This window comes from Papaver somniferum, chromosome 2 (assembly GCF_003573695.1).
Source record: "Papaver somniferum cultivar HN1 chromosome 2, ASM357369v1, whole genome shotgun sequence".
NCBI classification, from domain to species: Eukaryota; Viridiplantae; Streptophyta; class Magnoliopsida; order Ranunculales; family Papaveraceae; genus Papaver; species Papaver somniferum.
Window position 1 is genome coordinate 14,796,344 of NC_039359.1, and position 6,000 is coordinate 14,802,343.

Below are 6,000 nucleotides of genomic sequence, written 5' to 3' on the forward strand. Positions count from 1 at the left end.
GGAAAGAAAATAATGATGGACCAAGTAGGGATCCAGGAATGTTTCACATGAGATGGGGTCAAGTAATTGATGAAGGCAAAGGACCCATAATCATCAATACCAATGGAAACAATGATGTTAATCAAGAAAAAGAAGAGAATAATGAAAACACTGAGAATAACGAAGAAGTAGAAGAAGAAGAAGAAGAAGAAGAAGAAGAAGAAGAGGAGGAGGAGATCGATGAAATAACTCAACCCATTCCACTGCGAAAATCAACAAGACAGGTACAAAATCCACAGTATCTGGAGGATTATGTTCTTCAAGTTGCAGAAGAATGTGAGATTATGCTACTTTCTGTTAATGATGAACCAAGGAATTTTCAGGAAGCAAAGGTCTCGACTAAATGGACACAAGCATGTAGAGAAGAAATTATTTCAATCAACAGAAACAAGACTTGGTTTCTAGTTGATAAGCCAGGTGGGGTAAAAGTGATTGTTCTTAAGTGGATCTTCAAAATAAAACGGAATGCTGATGGTACTGTCAACAAATATAAGGCAAGACTTGTAGCTAAGGGATACGTTCAAGAATCAGGCATAGACTTTGATGAAGTTTTCGCACCAGTTGCTAGACTAGAGACAATTCGTCTCTTAATAGCAGAAGCAGCATCAAACTCATGGGAAATTCACCACTTAGACGTTAAGACAACATTCTTACATGGTGAATTGCGAGAAGATGTGTATGTTGAACAACCAGAAGGTTTTGAAGTAAAAGGACAAGAGCATAAGGTTTATAAGTTATCAAAAGCTCTATATGGTCTAAGACAAGCTCCTCGAGCCTGGAATACAAAGTTAGATCAAATCTTAAGAGAAATCAGATTTGTTAAGTGCTCTAAAGAAACATCAGTATACAGAAGAGAAGAAAAGGGAACGCTTCTTGTGATTGCAGTCTATGTAGATGATCTATTTTTGACTGGAAACTCCCTTAAGGTGATCAATGAGTTCAAGAGAGAAATGTCATCAAAGTTTGAGATGTCAAACCTCGGAAAACTCACTTATTACCTTGGCATAGAAGTCCATCAAGGAGTAGATGGGATTCAGATTAAACAAGAAGCTTATGCAAGGAGAAATCTGAAAGAAGCAGGACTTGAAACTTGTAATCCAACTAAGATACCAATGGAGTTTGGACTTAAAGTTTCAAAGGCACAAGAAGAAGCTGAGATTGATCCAACGAGTTATAGAAGAAATGTTGGATGCCTTAGATACTTGTTACACACAAGACCAGACTTGGCTTTCTCTGTGGGAGTAGCAAGCCGTTATATGCAGAGTCCACGCAAGTCTCATGGTGATGTAATAAAGCAGATATTGAGACATCTAAGAGGAACAATCAGCTATGGATTGAAGTATGGTCGAGGAGGATCAAAAGGAATTGTTGGGTATAGTGACAGCAGTCAAAATATTGACCAAGATGATGGAAAAAGTACAACTGGTCATATATTTTATCTAGGAGAAGCACCTATTACATGGTGTTCATAGAAGCAAGACACTGTAGCCCTCTCATCCTGTGAAGCTGAGTTTATGGATGCAACAGAAGCATCTAAACAATCAATATGGCTTCAAGAACTGTTGGGTGAAATCAAAGGAAGAGAACCTGAAAAAGTTCTCATCAAGATTGATAATAAGTCTGCAATTGCACTCACTAAAAATCCAGTGTTTCATGGGAAGACGAAACACATTCACAAAAGGTATCATTTCATACGAGAATGCATCGAGAAGGAGGTCATTAACGTAGAACACATACCTCGAACTGAGCAGAAAGCAGATATATTGACAAAGGCATTAGCTCGGATCAAGTTTGAAGAAATGAGACAATTGATTGGAGTACAAGATATGTCACGGGTAAGGTTGAAGCTTAACAGGGAGAATGTTGGTTAAACTTCAACATAGAAGTCACTAACAAGCTGGTTAGGACAAGATTAGGAAATTGATGTAATCCTAAGAGAATTAGAAGTCATCTAGTTCTAAGAAAAGGAAAGACATGTAATAAGGTAATAGGACTAGGAAAAGGAATTCATAGTTCTATATATATATGATCACCAAAGTTGTGGTTGATCATATGAGCAAGATTAGAGCTTGTGTTTAGTTTTGAGAGATTTTCTAAACATCAATAAAGAGAGTTGTCTTTATATAAGCTAAGTTTCATCTTGCAGTTGCCATTAACTTCTCTCTAAAGAAGCAGAAGAGGAAAAAACAAAATACAAACTCGACATAAGTCAAACGGGCTTGCAGAATTAAAAGCCTCAGCAACAGAAGAATTTCCAAGCAATTGTATAAGAAGACTTTGTGAATGTAGGATAACAGAGACCTTTGGTGAACAAAAGAACTAACTGATCATCAAAATTAACATTTAGTTGTGTTTCATGTCACATTTTCACTCACAAAAGTTGTCGAGGTTTCTATAAATTTCAAACATGTCCACCACATACGTAGACATACTGTTTAGGAATTATTAAGTGTAAGAAGGGACGAATTACCATGTACTATCAGTGATTCCAATGAATCTGATTAAGCCAATGCGTTACAAATTGGAAGTGTTGAAACACTACCTACATGATTCAGGGATTCCAAGGAATCATATCTCTCAAAGTTTGAAAATAGACCTATCCCACCAATTACTTCAGCTTCATCTTCACGTAAGAAATCTCTGATCAGTGACCTGGATGATGTTTCATTGCATCTCCATTTTCTAGGAATGATGAGCACCTCATCTTGAAATAACGACTTGAAGATGAGAAGCTCATCTAGTATGAATACAGCTAACTGTCCCAGTTTTCTCCAGCCAACTAACCCGATGGTTTAGTGATAAAAGTATTTTTTTAAAGACTTTAATGGACTCCCAAAGTATTGTGTTATTGGTTGTATACTTTTTAAAGTTTCTTTCAAAGTTTACTGGTTGTAGATTCTAAAAATTCTTCTAAAGTTTGTATTACTAGCTAAAAACGTGAAAATTCAAAGACTTTGTATACTTACTCATTTTCAAGACTTTGAGTGACTTTTGTGTATGTATTTGCTTTGATTAAAGTCGTGCAAAATATGTAAGATTTTGGAAGACTTCCAAAAAATTAAAAAATATTTTTATTTTTTTTTATTTTATTTCATAAATATACAATCTATAAAACTCATATAATAGATGCATATAAATTACACCATGATATGATTAGTGATAATATTTAATTTTATTAAAAATCTCTTTCAAACATTTTCAATTTTAATTATTATGTATTAATGTGTAAATATATGCTATTTTTATTTGTAGTATTTATTATATATTGTTAAACTAAAGAAGGATGTTTTATACACAATAATAATTTGTTTATTTTTTAATTAGTTGAAATTAGTATAATACATACGCGATGATAAATTTGTGTTTCTCATGCAGATTGCTATATCAATTTTGTTTTTGCAACTCTTCAGGATTCTACAAATCTCTGTAACACATTAGATAACTTTGCATAACTCCACAAAGTTTTGTCAAATTCTGTTGAACTCTCATAAAGTTATTAATTTTCATGACTCTTTTTAGATCTTTACAAATCTCTAAAAGTATTTATTGAGTAAACCCTTGTTAGTCCTAAGTGCCCTGTCATTTTTTATGAAGGGACAATTTGAAATACTTCAAATAGATTGCAATATTATTGTTTGGTGAAAGTGACGGCAAATAAATACTAGCACAATTCGGTATTTGATTGATTTTATATGCCAAAAAGGTGTTTCATTGATAATGTCATTCCAGCAAGAATAATGGACTCCCTTATGCACTTAAGGTGTTTATAATTGCTGGGTCTCTAGTTTGTTATGGTGTGAACAATCATGTCGAGCCTGTCTCATTTGGTCTGTTACGTTTTCAGTTTAGTCGAGTGGTCTAGATAGCTAATCCTATAATCTTTTCTCCTAACAATTATCGGAGCAATATTCCAAATCTTACAGATGCAACGTTATTTTTGCAGAGAATTTCCTTCTTAATGATAAAAAGAATGAGATTATTTTGTGCGATTTTGGGGAAGCCAGATGAAAGGGTGAGAATATGACACCATTCGTCGGCACACTTGAGTATATGTAGCCTGAAGTATCTAAGATTTTTAATAATTACAACCACAAGGTCGACATCTTTAGCTTTGGTAAACTCTTGTGGCAGATACTGACCAAGTCGAAACCTCCAATTAATGACGATGGTCTCAAGTAGGAAAATAAGTTTCCTCACGAGCTTGCTAAAATTATCAAATCTTGTGTCAAATATGCAAAGGGAAGTGGCAGTTCCAGCGAGAAGGGAACTGTATCAGAGGTAAAGAGGAAATCTTCCAGGAGATGAATGAACTAAGTTGAAGTCTAGGGATTGAATGGATACAAGTCTCTGAAATTGTCAGGATTTTTAAATTTTAAAGCTACTATAATTCTGAAGCTAAAATACATAAACGCTTGTATTCATCTTCAGTTAAGGATCTAAAGACAGTTTGTTGCTTTTTAGAAGACCATGAAATCAAAGAAGAACACATAAAGACACCATAATCATATGTAATACCTAATAATATTAGCGCAACCATCCCAGTCAGTCAGTATAAGAACTAAGTGGATGTATATTATATTTTCTAAGAGTTGTTCCATTTGCAATTATACCTTTTAAGCATCTCAGTATTCTTTTGACAAGATTGAAATGAACATCTGTTATTGGTCCATACGACATAGTTTACACCAAAACTAATATCTGGTCTTGTCAAAGTCAAAAATTGAAGGTCAACATTTGTTAACACCAATTAGTGTTATGTAAGTTTCAGGTTTGTAAAGTAAAATACAATCTTCAATTGAAAGGATATATGCCCTGGAAACTGGGGTGTCACAGGGTTTACATTCAAACATGTTGGATTTAGCAAGCAAGTGTAAAATATACTTTTTTAGACAAATACTTTTATTCTCACTATTTTACACGTTTGTTATTCTTTCCAATTAATAGATCTCTCGAGATTTACTACCCTACCATGTGAGGTTGGTTTTCATGATCGGAAGAATAGATGGAGAGAACGTTATTGCAGAGAAAAATCAAAGGATACATGAGACGAACAAAAGCCAACTGGACAAAATCAAAAAGGAAAACAAACACAAAATCAAATACAAGAAGAAACTAAACTTAATGGAAGCAAGTATTTCAATTGAAAACAACGTTTGAAACTTTACAACATCAATCCTTTTTTCTTTTATGATAACCGCAACATATGATAAAACTAAGGCTTTGATATGAATGTATTAAATCTTCGAAGAACTACTTTTATATCCAGGGAACGATACACATTTTCGAAACTTTGTTGAAAGTTTTATCTTTATAAGTTTTTTACTCCTCCAATTCAATAAGGAAGTCAAATTAATAGAACATGTAGTTAGTTTTCATATCATTGCATAGATCCTGCTTGATTTCTTCGTGAGATTAAAATTTATTTAAAGTTAATGGTTCGAGCTCTAGCAATTGGTTCTTGTTGTTAATGGAAATATACGAATGTCAATTAACTGAAGATTACTCAGTCCCTAGCATTGATACACTTGTACATATATGCATCTTTATCAATTACATAAAATCAAGAACACTTGGACATAGAGGCATCTTCATAAATTATGTAATGAATCTGCAAACCTAATAGCTTCTATGCCTGAGAAGTAATGAATATCACCAAGTATTTTCATGGAAAGTCAACATTAAATGCTTTAACCAGATATTCAATCAAACTGTCAGATCTACCAGTAAGAATAATCATCAACTTAATGCAAGATTATCAGTATTTCATAATCATTTGTAAAGACAAACAAAGAACAATCATAAATTAATCTAGTAAACCCATCAGATACTAAGAAAAGGATAACAAATAAAGGCAAAAAGTTTTAACAAAGTGTAATTAAGAGATTGATTAAACAATACTTGAAAGGAGATTGGAAGTTAAGAGTATAGGTTGGAGTGTTGTTTATAAGATTAGTGGTACAT